Below are 24268 nucleotides of genomic sequence, written 5' to 3'. Positions count from 1 at the left end.
GTAACATACATATTTGTGAATTTATTCTCTTTCATACCTATTAGATTATAAACTTTATGGGAATAAGAATTATTCATCTTTACATCCACAAATTAGCCAGGTGTCTGGCATAGACTAAGCGCTAAATGGTTGATGAATTTAATGTAATTCATCAGAAGACAAAGTTATCAGTTTCATTCTCTCCCTGAAGCCTCAAAGTTGATGCTTGACATAAAGCTAAAAGTCAAACTTATTTAAAAATCAGATAATAACAAGTAGTAAATTTGTTAATCGAGTTCACTTTTATGTCAATTAAAGTCATTTCTCTTACAATGAGGTTTCATATGTTTATTAATTAAAATCAATGTAAGAATTTTATAGTAATAAAGATATTTATGAATTATATAAATTTTATATTTTCTAGGAGGCCTTTGTCAAAATAACTGGTTGGTGACAGAATTATTGGGAGATCTTTTCTAAAGTATTAAATCACAAATAGGACAACAAAATATTTACAAAAGGGATACAAGCAGAACCTTATTATTTACTGTCATTTATCCTGCCCATCCTTAAAAATAGTTCAAATGTCCTTGATAACATCTCACCTCTTAGATCACACTTTGCACTTCTTTTATGTAACAAATATTATTCTTTTTGTACAAACTCTTCTGGTTCTGCTCAATTCACTCTGCATAGTTCATTTAAGTCTTCCCAGATTTCTATGAAACTTTTCCCTTCATCATATCTTATAGCTCAAAAGTGTTCTATTGCATTTATATACCATAACTTATTCAATCATTCCCTAAGTGAAGAGCATCCAGGCAATTTCAAATTCTTTGCTACCACAAAAAGAGCTGCTAGAAATGTTTCTGTACATGTGTGTCTTTTTCCTTTATCTTTGATCTCTTGGGGATATATAGAAACACTATTGACAGTCAAAACATGTTGACTGACCTGCATTCTTAAAATAAAGAAGCTTACACAGGGCTTATATCAGGTCTAGACCTAGGGGATCCTCATAAGTTTTCAAAAAACTAACTTACAGAAACAGCAATCAATTCACAATATCCACAAAGGGGAGTTAAAAGTCTAGAATCAAAGATCGAAAGCTATAGAAAAGATTTAAAAAGTCATCTGGTCTACCCTAACTCCTCCACCCAAGGAAACTGAGGTCTGAGAAGATTAAGTGACTTGCCAAAAGTTATAAAGTTAGTAAGTTCAGGAGTAGGATTTGAACCCAGGACCTATGACATAATGCTTTTTAATGTACCACTGGTCTTCCTCATCAGCAAAAGTAAGAGGTTATATTCGATACCTAACATTCCTTTTAACTTTAACAGAATTGCCTCTCTTTTTGATTACTAAGAAAAAGGAAGTATAAAAGACTAGTATCCCCTGCCCAAGGATATGGAATACCTGTTCTAAAGTTTCTGACATTTTAAGTGAATGAGAAGGAAATAGAGCAAATCTAGACATTTCCCTCCCTCAGAATTGGGAAGGGGGAAAGAAAACTTTAAAAAAAAATGTGTCTGGGGCATCTAAATATAACAAATGAGATAATTTTATAAGAAAATACAAGTAAGTGAAGAGTCAAGATGACATAGGAGCAGGTACAGCTGAGCTCACTAATTCCTCCAAAAAAGAACTAGAAACAAACTAGACTGAATCCTAATTGGGAAATTCAAGGAAAAATCACAATGAGCCATTTTTCCAGCATAGGTACTACATAAGGGGCACAGAAAAACAGGTTTGAGGACATTGAGAATGGCCTCATAGAGCATTCCAGTGCACCAAGGCAAGAAGGACCTACCTCCAAACTAAAGGGCTTGATCTTGGGCAGTGCAAGACTAAGTATCAACTGGTAGTTCTGACACTTTCTCTCTAGTTCTGAGTCACAGTTCTGGAGTGGACTCCAAGGTGCTCCAAGGTGGCAAGCTTTAGGTAAGTGCAAGAATGAGGAATCCATTCAGATGGAAGCTGCAGCTTTGTGGCTCTGATTCCAAGAGTGAAGCAGATGGCAGTCTCAGTTCTAGCTTCCAAAGTTGGAGCAAGCTAAATGGGGGCAAGAAACAGTCTAAAGGGGAGTCTGTATGTAGTTCTGTCCCTTTGATATTACTGAACTTCTCAAGTGGCTGACTGTGGTTAAATACAGCCATACTCTACTGACAACCCAAATAGGAACAAGTCTCTAAATGTGTCATTCAAACCTGAACCTAGGTCAGGGCCTTGAAGAACTTATTGACAGGAGGTAGAAAAGTGATCAGACTTTGCCCTTGGCCACATCATTTTGAGAGAACTGAAAGCTTGCAGGTCCTCAGCCTGCCCTGTCCCTGAGACCATGGAATAACACAACATTCAATGTCCCAAGAAAGCAGCAGCAAAAGAAAAGAGGGCACAAGCCAGGCATTTTCTCCTGGGTTGCACAGAACTCAGCACTAAGATAGAGACCAAAGTCAAGAAGAAGGAGCCATCATAAAAAGTATCTCAATATAAAGAAGTATTATTATGATGTCAGGGCAGCTTAACACAGACCCAGAAAAAAATTTTACTTTAAAATAATTACAAGCCAAGTCCCAAAAGAAAACACAGGTTAATATTAAATACCCTAGAATTCTTGAGGAAAAAAAAAGTAAAAGTCTTAAAGAGTTAATTAAAATTTTTTTTAAAGTAAAAATGAAAGTGCTAGAGAAAAAATGGAAAAAGAAATGAGAGCTATGGAAAAGGAATTAGAAATTGAATTAGAAGTCTGGCATAAGAAGTATAAAATTTTACCCCTTGCATCAAAGTCTCCCAAAAGAAGGTAACGACTTTAACAGAAAGGCAATATTAAAACAAAGACGAAATATTGAAAATAAAAAAGAATATACAAAAAACTTAGAGCAAAAAAACTGAACAGGAAAAAAGATTGGGGAGAAAAAAATTTAAGAATCCCTGGAAAATGGGAATGTCATGATAAAAAAAGAGCACAAACATCATTATTTCAAGAAACCCTAAAGGAAAACTGTCCAGATCTTGGGGCGGCTAGGTGGCACAGTGGATAGAGCGCCAGCCCTGGAGTCAGGAGTACCTGAGTTCAAATCCGATTTCAGACACTTAATAATTACTTAGCTGTGTGGCCTTGGGCAAACCACTTAACCCCAATTGCCTTGCAAAAGCTTAAAAAAAAAGAAAAAGAAAGAAAGAAAACTGTCCATATCTCTTGGAATTAGAGAGCAAAGCAAAAGCAGAAAGAATCCACTGCTCATCTCCTGAAAGGAACCCCAAATTGAAAACTTTCAGGAATATTAAAGTCAAAATCTGAACTTTTAAGGTCAAAGAAAAAGTACTACAAGTAATCATAAGAAAAGAATTCTAGTTCTGAAAAGCCAAGGTTAGAACCATATATGATTTAGCAGTCAACATGATAAAGGGGCAGAGAGCTTGGAATACAAAGTTACATGAGACAAAGGATATGTATGGGCTTACAACGATGAATCATTTACCCAGTATAACTGAACTTTTAATGAAACAGTCAGTCAGTAAACACTGATTAAGCACCTACCATCTGCCAGGTAAAGGCTAATGGATAGGGTCACATTGGGAGTTAATAAGTCAGAATGCATAGGAGTGTTATGGGTTTGAGTTCTGTTATAGTTTGATGATCTTAAAAGAATGGAATGTAAGTAGAAAGAGAAAAACATTGGGAGGGTTGGAAAGGGGGAGAAGGGCTAGGAAAAGAAGGATGGGGGAAATTCTTTCACATAATTGAGATAAACAGATTATTACTCAAACATGGGGGAAGGAGAGTAAATAACACTTGAACCTCACTCTCAATTGAACTGGTAAAAGGAGGGGGAAATAAACACATAGTCTGTAAAGAAATATATTTCATTCATTCAACAGGAGGAGGGAAAGGGAAAAAAAAAGAAGGGGAATAAGAGGAAGAAAATTTGAAGGTGGTATCAGTTTTGAGCAAAACAAACTCCGAAAGCCTGGAAAGACTTGCCATGAACTGATGTTGAGCAAGATGAGCAGAACCAGAAGAATATTGTACACTCTAACAGCAACATGAGGGTGATGATCAACTTTAATGGACTTAATCCATAAGTGCAACAATCAGGGACAATTTTAGAGCACCTGCGACAGAGAATATCATCTGTATCCAGAGAAAGAGTTGTGGAGTTTAAATAAAGAACAAAGTCTATTACTTTCAATTTTTTTTTAAAAAAAATCTTATATACTACATAATTTTGCTATCTCTAATATTTTATTTTTCTCCTCAAGGATATGATATCTCTCTCAACACATTCAATTTTGATCAATGTATAGCATGGAAACTGCCTTCTGTGTGGGGGTGGGGGAGGGAAGGGAGAGTGGGGGGAAAATTGTAAAATTCAAAAATCTTAATTAAAAAAACAAACTCTGAGAAGAATGGACTGTATAGTGGGATTTAAAAGAGAAGGTAAGAACCTGTGATTGGGTTATGAGGGGAAGAAAAGAGATGCAAAGAAGCAGAAGCAATCTGAACCAAACCTAGAGCACTAGTTGAACACATTACTCTCTTATCATCCTCTTTTTCATTATAAAGAGGAGAGAGGAAACAACTAGCCAGGTAAAGTATAAGAAAATAGGATGTTGGAAGATAGACCATAAATCATCATAACCATAAAAATGACTGGGATGAACTGACCCATTAAACTAGAAGAAATTAAAATGGATTTAGAATATTAATCCAGTAATATATTGTTACAAGAACATTCCTGAAATATAAAGTTTCACAGAAAATTAAAATAAGCGTGTTATCTTTCAATCGAAGCAAAGACTTAAGAGCTATGTATGATCAAACCAATGACCAAGCAAAATTCCATTAGTCCAATGATGAAGTATGCTATCCACCTCCTAACTGTGAAATGATCAATTCATGGCACAAATAAGCTATACATTTTTGGACATGGCCAATGTGCGAATTTATTCTTTTTGACTGTATACATTATGATTTTTGGGTTGTGTTTTTTGTCCTAATGGGAAGGGAGGAAGGGAGGAGCAGAAAATTAATGTGTATTAACTGATAAAAAAATGGTTTTAGAATACTGAAAATAAATAAGTCCAATTATATATTCAATTTAACTTTATACTTTATATTTTAAAATGTTACCTTAGATCTATGAAAGATACTAAGGTACTGAATGAATTTCAGTTCTCGCTTTCTCATTTTTTTTTCTTCTCTCAAAAAACAAAAGTTTCCTCTAAGGCTTGCTTTTTCTCCTTCATTCATTCAAAGTTATTTAGAACTGAACAGAGCCTTCACTAGCCCAGCCCACACCCTGGCAGCACCTAACACCACTGACAAGCTGCTGGTCTGCTGCTCCAAGACCGTTACCGTTGGCAGTTGCCATAAGATTCAGACTCCTTAGCTCTGCTCTTAAGGGTTTCCACTACAGTACCCTTTCACATTACCTCATTTTATGCCTTCTACATTCTAGTCAGACTGGATCACTGGCTGCTCCCCAGACTCAAGTGGTCTCCCTGTTTTTACAAAAGCAGTCCCTATACTAGACTTCACTCTCTGCCCTTGCTTGGAATATCTTCATTCTCCTCATCTTCACCAGTTAAAACCCTTTCTTCAGTCCAGGTGCTGTCTCTTTCACTAACTCTCATGGAACTGGTATTGTTAGGTCAATTGTAAATATTCTCTTTGAAGAGACTTTTTTTTGTCCCTCTCAGATTCTACCTTTTCCTCCTAGTTATCTGGTTACATGTTTCTTCACCTTAGTAGACTATAAACTGCTTTAAATAATAAGTTTTCATTATTTTGCCTAGCATATGTACATTCAATGAATGTCTTCAGGACTGAAGATATTGATCCTGCCCTCATAGAGACTACAACCTAGACAGGGGATGGAAAAAACATTAAAAAAATTTCAAAATAGTTGTTTAAGAGGCAGCTAGATGGCATGATGGCTAGAGGGGCAGCCAGGAGGACCTGAGTTCAAATATGACCTCAGACACTTAATAATTATCTAGCTATGTGACCTTGGCCAAGTCATTTAATCCCATTGCCTTGCCAAAAAAAATAATAATATAGTTGTTTAATAAAATTTTGTACACCATTTAATTGTTTGGTAAATTGTCCACTATGGTTAATTTAAAAAAGTATTACGACAAAGAAGGGTGGCTATATCAGGTGACAAATATTTTCTGCTGCCTTAAACAAAGATTTATAAGGCAAGGCTTTTACATTAGAAATTACCAACATTGGGGCGGCTAGGTGGCGTAGTGGATAAAGCACTGGCCCTGGAGTCAGGAGTACCTGGGTTCAAATCCGGTCTCAGACACTTAATAATTACCTAGCTGTGTGGCCTTGGGCAAGCCACTTAACCCGTTTGCCTTGCAAAAACCTAAAAAAAAATTACCAACATCACTGAAAATCATGGGTGTGTAAAATACTGAATTATCTTCAAAACACCATCATAGGCTTTGAAAAAAAATACAAAGATAATTGAGTTCTTGCCCTTAACAAAGTTTACAATCAGAGGGCATTGGGAGATGCAGACACACTCTCCCATCCTAACTCTGCAGTAATGATTATATAATGTTACAGGAAAACATGGCATTTCTCTGGATGAAATCTCTCATATCCAGGCTGCATTTTACCATTCAGTGGATCTTTTAAATACAAGCCTGTAAGTTTTGTGTTTCTGTCAAAACCTCCAATACTACTACTACTATTAATCACATACTTTGGCTTCAAAAAGTTGAAAAGCATTTGGTGCATTGTCCATGCATGACCTTCATTTACTTTTTCCATTAGGCTGGGGTTACATTAATGTTATTGCCAGATTCAAGCCTAGCATTTTCTTAGCATCTATTTCTTTTTTTCTACTCGGATAACCAATAAACTAACCTGATGATGAAAAGCTTTTCAATTAGTTCTCTCTAATACTTCTGTAAACTGATGATTAACAAAGGGAAAATGTTTCAGCCAATGTATGCATTATTTTGCTCTGGTTCTATCATTTATTCAAGAAGGATATATACTCAAGTGGGCCCTGCCCTACATTGAATTTGGGGTGCAAGATCAAACTTTGTTTTCTTTCTTTTACTAAGGGTGGAGCTCTCTTTGTTCCTAGCAACCAAGCTACTTTGTGTCTGAGGTTGATAATTACTGGAAGTTGCCAAGGAAGATGTGCTCACCACAGTCCCATATTAAATGAAAGGTCAAATAATTCAATAAAATATACAATAACTTTTACATACAACCAGCATTTCTATAACAACTTAAAGTTGGCTGAGCACTTACATGTTCACAACAATCCTAAGAAGTGTCATCTGACAGATGAGAAAACTGACTTGTGCAGATTAACACAGCTATTAAGTATCTGAAACTGGGTTTGATCTCAGGTCTACCTGACTCCAGGTCTAGCATTCTATCTTTTGTGCTACTGAGGAGCCAATATAAATATATTATATAAATTATAAATATAATTTATCAAAGCAAGAAGAAAATTGATAGGCATCATAAAAAGAGGTTATTGATGACTTCCAATTATTTAAATTCTTTAGATAATAGAAGAATGGAACTTTATTCCCTAACTCAATGCACTTAGCATGTAACATTTTGTATTATGCCCATTTGTGGGGGCATCTTATTCCTTGACTAAACTGTGGACTCCTTGAGGAGAGGGATTATCTCTTATCTAGACTTGATAGCTGTAAAGTGAAGTAATTTAATAAGTGCTGCCTCATACCATAATAAGAATATGAAATGCTGGCATTTTCTCCTCACTTTTTACCTAGCTGTACACTTTGAGGACTTCTCCCACTTGCCCTAACAAACTCATCATGGGGCTATCCCTCTCCCCAGTTTCCCCCCTCTCAGAGGATGGGGCCAAAAGTGCCAAGCCTCCACTTGAAAGGAAAAGACATTTCATTTCTCACCTGGCTGCATTTCTTTGGTATTCCTCAGACTGAGCTCTCTACCACACTCCTACATCTGGAAACTTCTCTTCATAGCCATCCCAAGCTCCTTGAGGGCAAGAACTGTCCTTTTATCATATCTGTATCCTTAGGCCTTAGCACACAGTGCCAGGCTAGTAGTTGCTACATAGATGTTTATTGATTGATTGATTGATCTAGAAAGTTCTCACTCACTCATAGAAGGTTGACAATTGAAAAAGAAATCTAATACTGTATGCTGAAACATTACCAAAGGAGAAAAACTGAAGAAAAACTGAGTAATAACATGGAAAATCCTAAATAATTGTTTTTGTTTTTAATTTTATTTTTATTTTTATATAATTCGGCAAACATCCACAAAGATGAATATGTCCATATACAAAAATGAACAGAAAAAGAAGAATGTATTTGAAATTGTGATTCTCTATACTAGAAGTTCTTAACATCTTGTTACCAAGGAGCACTCTGCCACTTTGGCAAAGCCTAGATCCTCCTCCAGATATATAAACAGAATTATAAAGAAAATCAAATATACTGAAATGCAGTTATAAAAATATTTTTAAAACCATATTCACAAATCCAGTGTTGTCCTAGTTTCCACTACAAACTATGGAGCAAAAAATATATACAATAATGTTTGCTGAACTGACGACACAGAGAGTCTAAAAGATATTATCCCTATAAGAGATCAACAAGAGGAATAAATGTGTGAATGTTACTGTTTGCCTGCAAAAAACTGAACAAAATGGCAATTAAAAGGGCCTTGTCTCTCTCCCTTCCATCCCTTTCCCAGATCTGGTCTTCTGGATGGAGCTGTTGAAGACTATCAGTCCAGTTGCCCTTCCAACTGTCCCTAATTTCTCTTCTTTAGACTGTTCTCTTAGTGGCAGTTGCTGTTGCTCCTGGTAATGATTCTTTTGCTCATCCCCTCAGGGGATCAGTCTTTATTTTCTTTTGCTCCTTTAACTTTGGCTTACCAGGGTAATACATAACTTTTTAATCCCTAAATACTTCTGGGTCAGAATCTAGTTTTTCATGAATTTGTCACACATTCAAACCTGAAACTGGATTACCTAGAACATTTTAAAACATCATTTTTATACCATCAGAACTGTTGAAAAAAAGCATGTCTCCCAATAAATTTGTTGAAAGGGGCCCTCAAATACTTTTCAAATTCAACACCTAAGACCAGCCACACACACAACAGACCATAAAAGTCATACCAATTCCAAGTACTTGTAGATCTACATTCACTCAAAATACATCTGCAAGTTCCTGATTTTATTAATGTTCCTGATTTTATTAAATAAGGAGATATTAATTCAGAACAAAGCAATAAATCAGTTCATGTGGCATTTTAAATGACAAGAAAAGATTCCTCACAGGCTACTGCCTCATCAGACAGGGAAATTCCCACCTGTAGAAAAAGCAAAACTAGGGAATCCCTGCAAAAGGGCTAGGAGCTAGACAGGGCCCAGAAGGACACAACCTTGGGCAGTTATCTCTGAGGAATGAAGCCAGTGCTCTCTGATACCACCTGTCGATTCCCCAGTCTCCATGGTCTAGTGGCTGCTCTCTCTACCATTTGTTAGGGAGCAAGGCAAAGCCTCTGGCATGCATGGGAATTAAGCTCTTATTCCTCATATTCCCAGGGATAGCTGTACTTGGCCAGGAAACCAGTAGAAAGATAGGATGAGCCTGTTCTTTTGGCCAACAATTAATGGGAAATTGGATGTCTCTTTCCAGAAGGGCCTAGAATGGATTTCCATAGGGAATGTGGAGAGTGGCCTATTTGTAGCTTATCTGACAAGTAGAAATCCAGATGAGTTCAGTTATATCAAAATTTAATGTGCTGATGGGAGCCTGTACCTCTTCTTCAAGTTGTTTTTTTTTTTAGGTTTTTGCAAGGCAAATGGGGTTAAGTGGCTTGCCCAAGACCACACAGCTAGGTAATTATTAAGTGTCAGACCGAATTTGAACCCAGGTACTCCTGACTCCAGGGCCAGTGCTTTATCCACTGCGCCACCTAGCCGCCCCTCTTCAAGTCTTTTAAGAGAGTTAAATTAGACAGGTATAATATTCTCATTTTCTAAGGGGGAAAAAATCCAACAATATTTAGGGAAAGCTGACTCATCCCATTTCCCTCTGAAACTCTTCTGCTCCAATTTCCTCTCTGTTTGGTTTTCTGGGCTCACCAAAGGTCCAGATCTTACAGACTGGCCCATGGATAAATGAACTGGTCCCTTCTAAGAGTCTGTGCTCTTTCCTGGCTCCAGCCTTTTGAAACTTTCATCTAGCTTAATAAATGTATGTTGACTGACTGAAAGAAACCTTAAAAGTCATTTTTCAGATAATAATGCCACTCAAAGAGCTTGCCCAAAATTACATTGACTTAGCTGTGTAACCTGGGCACGTCACTGAACCTCTGCTTCAGTCTCCTCTATTTTAAAATAGGGGTGATAACAGCACCTATCTTGCAGGGTTGTTGTGAGAATCAAATGAGATAATTTTTGTTTAAAACAGAAAACAAAACCCCAAAGTACCTAACACATAGCAAAGGCTCTATATACATGCCTACTCCCTTATCTTACACCCAAATGACTGAGGTGTTCTTTACATGCACATAATCATCCTATTGCTTCTTCATTAGTACTTAAAGTGACAAAAAATACTAGTATTAAAAAACTGAATGTGTCAATATCAAAAGTCTGTTTTTTTTAAAAGAATATTCTTAGAGGACCAGATCAAATGAATACATAGATGGAGTCTATGGCATTCGCTAATATAAGTCATCTGTCCTTCAATTCTAACCTAAGATGCTCATATAATGGGCCAGCAAATGGAGACCCAGAGAGCTGGAGTTGCCCAGGTTGAAGAACTTAGTCCCTGGGAGATTGGTCCTCTTTGGTCCAATACAGCCAGTCTTCATGATGCACCATGTCAAAGAAGCACATGTGGTGTGCCTGCCAGTCTTGTCTTCAAAGATATATAACTCCCAGTGGAGGAATGAAGTTAAGCTTCTTTTACCACATAGAGTTGCTGCTTTAACTAATACCTCTCTCCTAATTAGCCTATCATAAAGAAATTAGGAGATTCAATTCCTATGTACACAAGATTACTTGGTATGAAAGGAGTAAGAATAATATATTTCTCTAAAATAAATATAATATTTATCATTAATTGTGTGAAACAAAAGATGTGTTATACTGTGAAATGTCACTTATTAAATCTAGCCTGCTCTTTGATACTCTGTATCCTCTGTGTGTATAGATTCTTAAAAATTTTGTTATACTAATTATTGATGTTCTTTCAGAGTATTAATAAGAGACTGAGATTTCTTCCATATCTTTGTTATCTTCCCCTCCTTCAAATAGTTTGAGTTGATTTTTAAACATTTTTCCAAGTACATCATCTCCACAAAGAATCTCTTTTATGTAAAATTAGTCTAACTCATTTTCCCATTTTCCTTCTCTTTAGGAACTGTTGTTATCACAATCAGAGCTGTGATGATAAGAGATTGAGATTTTTTAAAAGTATTTTAAAAGTATTTTTAATCAAAAGAAAAAATCTAAATATCTGATTATCTCAGTTTTTGAAAGCTTTGCTACAGACAATCAAAAGTTGATATTTGTACCTCAAAAATCAAGGAATAAATGTTTTGGTGTTTAAGACCCTTATAATCTAAGACTACTATAGAGAAAAAAATTCTCTCTCATGTGTTAAGAGCTGACTAATTTCTCTTGAGGTCTGCAACTTTCTCAGTCAGGTATGCAATGCCTTTATTCTATTGAATCTAGTTTTCAGGTATAAGAAACTTCTTAGTGTCATCAAATCCAGGCCTGCTTACAGGCTGATACACATTGCCACATCAACATGATCTCTCTTTCTCTTTCTTTCTGTCTCTCTTTCCTTTCTTGCAATTGAGGATAAGTGGCTTGTCCAGGGTCATTCAGATAATAAATGTCTCAGGCTCAATTTGAACTCGGATTCTCTCAACTCTAGGTCTGGTGCTCTATCCTCAGCACTCTCTAGTAGTCCTTCAACATGATCTTTCAAAAAAAATGTTTTTATAGCACCCTTGTAAAAAGAAAAGGTATGGGGGGGGCAATTTGGCAAAATTAACACATGAAATCTGATGGCAAATACAAATTTTCCACACATAGATCCCTTTTGTCTCTCATCTCTAAAGAAGGGCAGGAGGTGATTTTTTCCAATGTTTTCTCTGAAACCAAGCTTGAACATTATAATTAAAGTATTCAGGGGAGGTCTTTTTATTCTTTCTATCTACATTATAGTAATTATAATGCTTCTCCTTCTTTTTATGTCTTTCCATGTTTCTGAATTCTTCCTATTGATCATTTTTGTGAAGCAATAAGATGCCTTTAGTTCATGTTACACATTAAGTTGAGTCCTGGCTGTGTACTTTGTTTCTACTTCTTTGCTACTATCAAAAGTGCTGCTATGACTATCTGGGGGAATATATCTGGCATCTTTTTTTTCCCTTGTCTTTAATGTCCTTTGGTTACCTGTCTAACAATTAGATGTCTGGAATAAAAGGTATGGGTATTGTTTCCATTTTGTTTTTTAGTGTAATTCTAAAGTGCTTTCCAGAAAAATTAGACCAATCCATTGCTCCATCTATTGTGTAAGTATCTTCTTGTCTTTCAGTCATTTTTCAGTCATTTCTGACTGTGAGCCCATTTAGGGCTTTCTTGGCAAGATGCTGAAGTAGTTTGCTATTTCCTTCTCTAGCTCTTGAGATGGCAAACAAGGTTAAGTAACTGTGAGGAATGTAGGGCATTGTTGGTCTTCACAGGGTGGGAGGGGGGCCTTTGAAATCCATTACAAAGGGGGAATTGGCCTCAGCCAATCACAAAACTGGGAGAGTTCTCCTAATCCCATTCCAAAAATGACAAACCCAAGATTAGAAGAAACTAATTCTTAACTGGTAACCTAGAGTCTTGACCTTCTTCTTTGCACATGCTCAAGGAGATCTATCAGTTCTGGCTCATTAGTATAATGAGCAGGGTGGGGAAATATATAGGAACCAATGTATCAATCAGATTTGTGACCCCAGCCTATGGCTGGCATGAAGGGGCAGGAACAAAGCCTTTCAAACTGCTTAAAAGAGCTTGCATTTTGGGGTTTTCCTGCCCCTCTCTCCCACCATGAGAGAGATGTGTCATTTTGTTAAGATATCTTAATAAAAATCATTTTAATCACTCTGGACCAAGTATTCTGAAGCCATTTATAACAGTTTAGTTAATAATAAGAATTGGTGTTTATTGACTTAATCTTTTGGATTATGTTAAGATCAGTCAAACCATGGAAGGAAAAAAATACTGAAAACATTTTTTTTTAATTTCCTTAATTGTGATGTGGTTATTCCTCTCAAGCACAAGAAGTCTCCTATGTTTTATTATTATAATGAATAATTATTGATTTTTGAATTGTGGAACCTAGTTTGATTTTTGGCTTAGATGCTTACTACCTCTTTGGAAGGCATAACTTCCTTTTTTTTTTTTTAATAAGGCAATGGGATTGAGTGACTTACCCAAGGTCACACAGTTAGGTAATTATTAAATGTCTGAGGTCACATTTGAAATCAGGTTCAGTCCTGATTCCAGGGCTGGTATTCTATGTACTGCAACACCTAACTGCCCTCTAACTTCTAGGGATCTCAGATTTCTTTCTTTTATAATGAAAGGAGTGGATTGAATGACCTTGAACGTCTCTTCAAGTTCTAAACCTCTAATTCTATACAAAGACAATGTCATTAGTATCATGGGTATAAAAGGAGAAGCACTGGAGAAAAACACTGATCATTATCTTTTGAGTTCACAGAAAAAATGTTTTTTCCCTTCTTTTGAAACTGTGCACATATCAAAAAGGATAGTTTGATAATACAGTTTGTTAGTATGCAGGCTTCCTATTTTAAGGTAATAATGACAGATTCAAGTTAAAACCTGAAGAATTCCCAAATACAGGCACTTTGGGGATCTAACAAGGCCAGAAATATGTCAAAGAAGGAAAAAATCTCACTCTTCACCATTCCCAGAGGTTATCAGAGCTTAATTTTATGACCATTCAGATTTAAGAATAACTTTGCAAGACAAAACTAATCCATTATTGGTTTAAAAGTTTTTCCCCACAATAATGTGCATGCTTCATTTAATTCTGATATAAAGCTTCAATTTAAATGTGAAACCTTAAGAGCTATAACAAAACACCCCTCCTCTAGTTACTATCCTTTGATTATAATACAGGGAAATAAAAGAAAAAACGAAAGGAACATAATCACAGGATTTATTTCCATAGATTTTGACCTTTTTCCATTTTCTTTGAAAAACTGATATTTAATATTATCAAAACCTTAATCTCATTATACTCTTAGGAAGCATTCTAGCCACAACTGTTAACCCTCTTTTATACCATTTGGGTTCAATACAGCAAAGTCTCTTTCTAAAGCTACTTCTAGTTGGTCAGGCACAATCTCCTTTTAAACTATGTTTCATCCTTTCTTGTTATGTTTATTCAGCAACTGTGAATAGTCTGTTGTTGTTTCTCTTAAGACTATGTCTTAAGTTCCAAGTAGATGGAGATTGAGTCTGTCCTTTGTACAGTGCCTAACTCACAGGAGTACAAGCATACCTTATTTTATTGTTCTTTCCTTTTATTGCACTTTACAATATTGCATTTTTTAAAATACAAATTGAAGGTTTGTGACAACCCTACCTCTAGTAAGTCTATCATTTTTCCCACAGCAGGAGCTCATATTGTGTTTGTGTCACATTTTAGTAATTCTTGTAATATTTCAAATGTTTTCATGTTATGTGATCTTTGATGTTACTATTGTAATTGTTTGAGTGTCCCTATATAAGACTGCAAACTTAACTGATAGACTCTTGTGTTTTAACTGCTCTTCCCTAGTTTCTCTCCCTCTCTTCCAGACTCCCTATTACTTGAGGTGCAATAAATTATGCCCTACTATGGTTTCGAACTATTCAAATGAAAGAAGAGTCAATTGATGTGGCAAATTTTATTGCTATCTTATTTTAATTGGCACAGCCACCCCAACCTTCAGCAGCCATCAACCTGGAGGAAAGCCCCACCATCAGCAAAAGGATTTTCTAAGCCAATGAAGGTTCATATGATGGTTATAATTTTTAGCAATGAAGTATTTTTTAGTTAAGTTATATAAAATTTTTAATAGACAACACTACTGCACAATTAATAGACTATGCATAATTTTTATATGCACTGGGAAGATCAAAACTTCATCTTATTTTCTTTACTTAGATATTTGCGGTATTGCTCTGGAATCAAACCCGCAATATTTCTAAGGTATGCCTGGCCCAGTTTTGTGACTAGTAGTTTATCAGGAGATTAATTAGGAAGGAAGCATAGTTGCAAATGTGATGAATATAACTATGGCTCCACCAACTCTCCAGAGAAACTCTGAAAGATGGGGGTCAGTTGTTCAGATGCTCACTCTTTTGAATAGGCATTCTTTTAATGATTTAGTCCTAATTCACCCCCCCCCCCCAAGTTCCAGTCTCCTATCTTTCAACTCCTCCTGAAGGCCTACTTCCTCTTATAAGTCTTGTGGCTATCTTCAACTGAACTTGGTAGTAGAACTCATCTTCATCCCCACCAGTACGCTCACCTTGTACCACTTATAATCTTCCCTTTTTTCAAGGAAGGCTATCACCTTCCCCTCACCCCATCAGATTACAAACCTCGAGTTAGCCTTGACTTCTCTCATTTCCTCACCTCCCATCCACTGCCAGGTGAGGTAACTTCTGTCTCCTCAATGCTTTCTTTCTCTTTACTTATAATTGCTATCTTAATTCAGGCTTTATCATTTCACATATGGATTACTGCCCTCTCTAGGAACCTTGAAAAACCAACAAAATAATATTCAACCCTATTTAAAAACAAAACAAACTATAGATTCCTTGGTAAAATATGAACTCCTCAAATGGACACTGGTAGTCCTCAAGGATATTTCTTTATTGTATATTCCTTTCCTTATAAGCCCTGTGTTCCAAGAAACCTGGGCTACTACCTGTTCCCTATTGAGATTAGAACACTTCCTAATTCTTACCTCCTAGAATCCTTGTCTTCTATCAAGGTGAAGTTCAGGAGTTATAACAGTCTTCTCTGATCCTCCCACTGTCAATGCTCCCCTTCTCAAATTGACATGTATGATATTTAACTGTGAACATTTTGTTTCCTCAAGTGACAGTAAAATATAAGGATAGAAATGAAGTTATCACATAGTTCCTAGTCAGGATATATAGATTTATTTTCCTGAGATTCTATATCCTTTGGAAGCCATCTCCACTTTTCCAAGCCTTACTAGGTAAGAAAAAAAAAATCTGATTTTTCAGAAGCAAAAAGAAAACCATAGGGCCTTGAGTTTTACTTTAATTCATAGAAAAATTTGGGAATGTATCATTAAAGGGATGATTAGTAAAATACAAAGAAAAGGAGGTGGTGATCAAGAAGAAGGAAACAAGACTTTATTAATGGCCTACCATATCATCTCATTGAGCCTCACAAGAGTCTAGTATTTTGGGTGCTATAGTTATCTCCATATCACAGCTGAAGAAACTAAGGCAGAAAAAGGTCAAGTGGCCTACCCAGACTCATCCAGTTGTATTTTTTAAAATTTAGTTTTATTTGAGATCCTGATTTTAAAAATGGTCCATTGAACCTTCCTTCTCAGAAACAAAGCATTTCAAAGAAAGTAGGGCCTCAAAGGCCACCTCATCACCCTAAACAGAACCAGTATGAAACCTGCCCAATGAGCATCCACAGACTTCATCTGAAGTTATGGAATGAATGGAAATCTCCACACAGCCTCTACTTACTAACAGCCTGCTCCACTTTTGAAGAGACAATGAACAAGCTTTTCCTGACCCCAAGCTTAAAATTTGCCTCTCTGTAACTACTACCCACTGTTTCTTCATCTGCCCTCTTGGGCCAAACAGAACAAATCTCATCTCTCTTCCACATGACCATCCTCCATGTCCACATTGATGGTGGAACTCACATCTCTTCTTCTTTTTCTTAAGAATAGGTTAGGAAACTCTTAAACCTGCTTAGTTGAACCAGGTTAAGTATCTACTGAACTCCCCCGAGCGATCAGTTTAGTAAACTTGTCAAATAAAGTAAATAAGCTTTTTGATCATCACTTCTTTCTCTAAATAGTCATTGACTATGGAAGCATAGTACTTTGAAAAGAGTTACAGATTTGGAAGTAGAAGTCCTAAATTCAAATCTTGAAACTTTGGACAGCTTACTTAATATTTCTGGGTTTCAATTTCTCATGCATGAAATCAAAGGTTGGAATAGGACAGAGAATCTTTCAAGTCTCTTTCTGGTCTAAATTTATAATCCAGTGATTTTGCTGAAAGGTTTAAAATCTATCCCAATCAAACACAGAAAGACCCAGGCTACTTTATTTAATAAACCACCTCCATGCCAATTAGTTTTATATAATAAGATGTCTTATGCAATGATACCTTATATCAGCAAAGATTATCTCTTTGGGTTACAGTATTAAATGTGTGAAAAATTCTTAAGTAGCTCTAGTCAGTCAATCAAAGGTATAAACTAGAAATGAAAAACTATTTAAATTTGGAAGGGGTAAAATGCTTTTACCCACTAGATAAAATAAGATTGCTCTACTTAAAATATATTAGGATCAATTAAAATAATTGAATAAATCCTTCTCAGCCCAGATACATAAAGAACTTCTAGGAACTTTTTGGGAGGCAAGCTTCAATAGTTCAAGGAAACAGAACCTTTGAGCTGGTACTGAAGGGCAGCAAGCTGGGGGAAAGGGGGTTGGGGTGGGTAGCTACTCTATCATCCTCACACCTGATTTTTACTATCAAGAGAGAGAGAGAACAGACTAATAAAAACCAAGCCTTCAGTCAGGAACTGGAAGACAAAAAAAAACCCCAACAAAATGCAGCCACAGGCTCTAGAAGCGTCCAGGAAGAAACAGCTCAACTCTAAAGGAACTTCCTATGGATTTCTTAAGACGAGAAAGAAGCTGGGTCCATTTGTTACACTGCTCTCTAAGTTGAGCTCACTAGTCCCTGAATTCTCTGAGCACCTATGGGAGAATGTGTCACAGACTTATTTTTTTTTTTTATATATTTTTGCAAGGGTTAAGTGGCTTGCCCAAGGCCACGTGGATAGGTAATTATTAAATGTCTGAGGCCGGATTTGAACTCAGGTACTCCTGACTCTAAGGCCAGTGTTCTATCCACTGTGCCACCTAGCCGCCCATCACAGACTTCTTTTTAATTTTTAAAGCAAGCATTTACTGATGTCTTGTTTCTCTCATAATCATACAAGTGAAATTCCTCCCGTTTCTCAGTGAGCCAACCTATAACAAATGGTATGTCTAGAGAGAGGGAAAAAAATAGCAAAATTGATTAATACGTTGAAAAAGTTCAAAAGCTGTGTCATTTGTAACACCTGTGAACCTCCTTCCATTTCCTTATTTGTCTTTATGTGAGTCCTGCTTGATCTTTATAATTTGGTTACGTTCCCTGTTACAGTTACTTGTTTAGATAGTTTCTTTTTTCCTCATATACACTTTTATAGTTACTGTGCACATTATTTTCTTGGCTCTGCTTTACACCACTCTACATCAATTCATAGAGATATTTCTACACTTCTCTAAATTCATCATACATTCCATTTCTTATAGCATAGTCATATTCCATTATATTCATGCTTATATTCATTGTTTAGCATTCCCAATTGGTGGACAACTATTATGTTTCCAATTCTTCACTGTCCCAAAAAATGCTGCTATAAATATTTTGATGTAATATGGAACCTTTCTTCTTACTGATGGCTTCTATGAAGCCATCTGGTTAAAAAAAATGGACATTTTAGTCACTTGCATAATTCCAAATTGTTTTCTAAAGTGCATTTCATAGTTCTACCAACAATTTAATTAGTGTGCTTATACTTCTACAACTCCTTCAACATTGATTATTCCCTTTTTGTTATCTCTGCCGATATGTAGGATATTTGTAGGAGATGAAGTGTATTGGAGACTGTTGAGGGACTGTTTCTGTGATAACTGTTTTTGATAGAATATAATGTAAAAAATCCATTCCTAAAAGTTAATTACCTCTGGCTGACTGATTGATATTAGTTGGATAATCAATTAGAAGCCTAATGGTAGGAGTTTGTCAACATCAGAACTAGAATCTCCCAACTCCTCTAATCCCTGGAATATCCAGAGGAATAGCAAGCACCCAGTCATCCTCTAGCTACCCAAACTTCTAGGAATTGTAAGTGTTGGGATCTTGAGAGTTTGTGTCACACTTATAATCTTAAAAAATCCATTCAAGAATTTTGGTACGAATTGAATGCAAGATCACTGGTCTATAGTTTATAGCAGTAATATTAAACTCAAATGGAAACAATCCATTTGGCCATATATTAGCTTAGAAAATCACAAATTAACATTACTCATGTGGTACTATGTTTTTATTCATTTTGCTAAATATTTTTCAATTATATTTAAATTTGGTTCAGCCTCACTGATCCTCTTTTCCTCCTAAAAAGGATAGTTGCCTCTCTCCAGTGCTGTAGTAATTTTTCTATTCTCTCTTTCAAATGGTATGACAATTACATTCACAACTTTTCAGTACCTATGGATGTAGACAAAACAAACCAAGGTACAAGTCCTCATCTTTTCAAATGATGTAAGAATCATTATGAAATACTGTGCCAATAAGCACAAAATGACATATAGGCAGTATGATCTGAATATACAAATGAAGAAAGAATATAAAATCAGAACTGATCTCTCACAAAAGCAGCCTTGTAATCAAGAAAACCAGTTAAACAAAAACAGCTGTTACAGCCCCAGTGTCTGGTACGGTATATCACATTCTTCTCCTATAGTCTTCCCCTCTAAAAATAAGGAGATGCATTTCTCCAACACTAAGACTGGTTTATCTGGATTGTAGTAAACCATTTGAAAAAAAAATCTTTCCTGATATTCTTGTGGACAAGGGTAAAAATATAGGCTAGATAACAGGACAAGGCAGTATATCCTTTTGCAAAAATGTGTCTAATAGAATGTCATAGGAATTTGTGCTTGGTACTGTGGGAGAAAGATACTAACAGTTGAAACAATCAGAGCTATGTGATTTATTAGCAAAACACACAGAATAAATGGGGTCAATGGACTCCCCAGTTATTCCAAAATGAATCTGATTTCTAATTGGAAGAAAGATCAGGGACTTGCCAAGTTAAAAGGGGAGGACAAACAGGTGCCTTTCAGAATTTTCAGGTCTTTGTCAGATCATATCCTATCCAGAGCTCAACAGGAATAAAAAACAAATAACTCTAGCAGGAAGAACATTAACTCCTCAGGAAAAAAAAAAGCAACCCCCCCCCATTCTCTCTCTCTCTCTCTCTCTCTCTCTCTCTCTCTCTCTCTCTCTCTGGAAAATGTTTCTCAATTCAAGTTCCATTTGAGAAAGGAGGTTGAAATTCCATTGACCAATGGGATCTTTTAATCAATATTCTGCATGCCAGACAATATAACCCCAACCAAACTGCCTTCTCCTTTACAACAAGTTTTTTATTTAATTTCTCTAACTTACATTGTTCCCTGTATTTGAATAACAATAACTTGAATGTTGTCTGCTTAATGAAGGGAAGTTCCCTTATTCCCTTATATATTCCCTTATTCTTTTTTTCCCCTTCTAACACAAAAGCAAGCAAAAAAACCCAAAACCAAACAAAACCCCAAAAAACAAAACCCTAACCTTTTTTTCCCTAGGTTGAAATGCTTTTAAAGTAAATTACACAACTCAAGTATCTGAGTATAATGTTCCTCACAATTTTTGTTTGCTTGTTTTTTAGGCAATAGGGTTAAGTGACTTGCCGAAGGTCACACAGCTAGGTAATTGTTAAGTGTCTGAGGTCAGTTTTGAACTCAGGTACTCCTGACTCCAGGGCCAGTGTCCTATCCGCTGTACCACCTAGATGCCCCCCCTCACAATTTTTAAGACATGTTACTTGACTCTGAATATATGGGCATCAAGTTTATCCAATTTGCTACCTAAAGGTATACATAAAAGAAAAATCCAAGATTCATTTTCCTGGGAAAAGGGGCCAGTAATGTCCAGTAGAATGGACACTAAACTAGAAATTTAAAAATCTGAATTTACCAGCAAAGCAAAGCTATTTTAAAAAAAATATTTCTCTATTTTTGTCATTGTTGCCTAAATTTTAAAAAGACTATGTATGAATACTTGACTTCCTTGAATTCAATGCAATATAAACATACTACATAGCATTATTAGGGTAACATAGCACTTTTTAAATTACTATACAAAAACTTCAATATTTAAATATATGATGATATTTCTTCTAAAATATCTGGGAAAATGATGTTTTTGACTTGAAAACCAAGACACAACAGATATGGAGCAAGAAGGAGATTTATTTTTCCAGGTAAGAAAAATGAATCCTAGAGAAGTTGGTTGCTTTATCCCAGGTTACAAAAGGTTCAAAAAGAGAGGCTGACTCCTACTCTAGTACTTTCTACTACAAATTCATTCAAAGAACATTTTCTATTTTAACATATATGTAGATTTCTTAGAAGCAGCAAAAACAAAGGAGATTCTATATTTAAATAGTAAAATGAAGCAAGAAATTAAACACCAAGATAATATTCCAGTTCTCAAGTTCTCATCATATTGGGTTTCAAAGACATCTAAAGATCATTACAATACTAAAAGATATTTAACTTTCAAATTTCCACATGAGATCAAGTCAAGGAATATATCTTAGTTCAGACTAATTTTATATAAATAAATGTTATAAAATGGAATGGAAGTGATTCCCAGGCCCTCAAAGGCTATGCCAAGGGAAGGTTAACTGGTAGTTTTGCCCCAAGTGTAATGATTAATTGCTAGTATGAAAACCAGAGATATTATGACAAATAATCTAAGGTCAAAAAAGCTAATTAGCAGGTTAGTTGCAGGGTGATGCCACACCAAACTCTCGAAGATAATGGACTAAAATATAAAGAGTATGTAATCTGCTTGGATTAGGGAGTACTCACATTGATGAAGTTACATGCCTTATAAAATGATCACATTCTCACCATCTTCTGAGTCTCAGTATACCAAAGCACACAGCAGGATTTTCTTGCCTCTCTAAGCTGTTGTTTCCCTCTCTTTTTGTAAAGAAATACAATATATTTATTTACTATATACCACAGCTAGTCAGACTTTAAAATGTATATTAAATACAACAAAATTCAAGACCCTGGTTTTTAGACAAGTAGGCTGTTGCATATTTTTTTTTAAAGCCACTCTGTTGTTGTACTCTCCCCCAGGCCCTCCTTCCTGACTCTGGATATGGGAGCAGAGGGGCATCCCTCACAAATTCCCCTTGCTAGCATATTCAATCTCATTTTCTCGCTGGCTCCTTTCAGTCTTCATTCAGGCACTATGTTTACACTAGGGGAATATATAGGTCTATCTTGGAAAAAAAAACTTGACAAGTCTAGTGCCCCCGCTAGCCAGGGCAGCTAGGTGACACAGTGGATAGAGTGCTGGCCTTGAAGTCAGGAGGATAGTTTGAAACCAACCTCAGATACTTGACAATTACTAGCTGTGTGACCTTGTTCAAGTCACTTCACCTTGACTGCCTTGCATTCAGGGCCACCTCCAGTCATCCCGATCATGTCTGGCCACTGGACCCAGATGGCTCTGAAGGAGAAAGTGAGGCTGGTGACTTAGCACAGTTCCCCCCTCCTCAATCCAATTCTCATGCTTGTCAAGGCATCACCTCCCTGACATTGTGGTCTTCTTTGAAAATGAAGGACAAATATTATTATCTCCTCTAGCCACAGCTTCTTCCCTTCTTACTCAGAACATTTTGGGGTAGGAGAAGAGCAGTCAATATTCATTTCCTACAAAATATGCCTAAATCTCATTCCATTCCCACCATTCCATGGATGATGCTTTCTCTCAAAGGTCTGGCTACCTGGTTGCCAATGAAGAGCATACAACAATGGACCAAGAGTCAGAGGATGTCCAGTCTTCTCTTAACTGTCACTAACCAGTTCAAGATCTCTGAAAAATTAAGAAGCCATTAGGTAGCACAGTAAGTAAAGTGCTGGGCTAGGAGTCTGGAAGACCTGAGTTCAGAGGTGGCCTCAGCCACTCAAATAGCTGGGTAACGCTGGGCAAGTCATTTCACCTCTGTTTGTCTTAAGTCTTGTAAAATGGGGACAATAATAGCACAGTCTCCCAGGTTTACTGTGATGAGCAAACATCATATTAGTTTGGCACATGGCAGGCATTCTATAAATGCCAATTCCCTCTTTTCACCTCTACCCCCATTATTATCTGTAAGGCCCCTACTAGCTCTGAAATGGAGACTCTAAAAACGATGCCTTTTTATCTAAGTTCTTCTTTTCTTGATTCTCCTTTATCATCTTATAGTTAATCACTGAACACCATAAGGCCTTTCTAAACTTGGCTTCCACTGCCAGTTTCCCTTCTCCTTCTCCAGCTGCTTGTTCTCTCTTGTTGGGGTGTCTTCCTTCTCTCTGTCTCTGATAGAGGTGCCTATTTTCTTACACAGACCAATGTTAACCTTCAACACATGAGCTCCATCCCATCCCTCTCCAATTTTTTCCAGTAGACTGCATCCTTAATTGATCCTTGGTCAACTGAGGTCTGCTGTCTTTTCTCACCCCTTTCGATTTCTCTCTCTCCCTCCCTCTTCTTCTTTCTCAACCCCCCCCCCCAATACATGTGCATGAAATAATCTGAAAACACAGATGATTTTTTAAAATAGTACTCACTTAACAAACCAGCTCTGGTCAAAAACTTCATCCTGCTTTTAGTCAACAGTTCAATATAGCTTCAATGTGTGTAACAATCATAATCATAATCATAACTTCTCCAAGTCTGACTTAGATGAAATAATAAATGAAATCAAGGAACTACTAAAATCACGAGAGGGAAAAATTGAAGATGCTAAGATTTCTAAAAATCATCACAATGCAAACTCTACAAGTCATACTGATAAAAAGATGACAAAACTATAGCATCGACTTTTAAAATTTTTTTTAAATTTTTATTTATTTTAAACTTGAATACAAAAAGAGAACATTTCCATGAACACAGCACAAGATAAAACAAGGTTGAATACAAAACCATGAATTTCCATTTCACACAGTTTCCTTTTTTGAAAAACTATGTAACAAATACTACACATTACTTTCAAAGCTACCCTGCTTTTCTGTGCTTTCTTCTAATTTTCCTTTAGTTCTCTGTTA

The 24268-nt window shown here is 36.2% G+C and overlaps 1 protein-coding gene across 15 annotated transcripts in view; it reads right to left on the bottom strand.

The window, feature by feature from the left end:
• Positions 1 to 24268, bottom strand: part of TMCC1 (transmembrane and coiled-coil domain family 1) — a 238932-nt gene that overhangs the window by 86144 nt on the left and 128520 nt on the right. For 2 of the 15 annotated variants that reach the window (XM_074198503.1, XM_074198506.1), the window contains exon 1: positions 1 to 24268. This exon is cut by the window's left edge. The exons of the other annotated variants lie outside the window; for them this stretch is intronic. The gene's annotated coding sequence lies outside the window, so the exon portion shown is untranslated. 15 annotated transcript variants of the gene reach the window in all.

Source organism: Macrotis lagotis, chromosome 8, assembly GCF_037893015.1.
Source record: "Macrotis lagotis isolate mMagLag1 chromosome 8, bilby.v1.9.chrom.fasta, whole genome shotgun sequence".
NCBI lineage: Eukaryota > Metazoa > Chordata > Mammalia > Peramelemorphia > Peramelidae > Macrotis > Macrotis lagotis.
The sequence above is the reverse complement of the archived record's forward strand: the minus strand, read 5'-3'. Positions and strand labels throughout refer to the sequence as shown.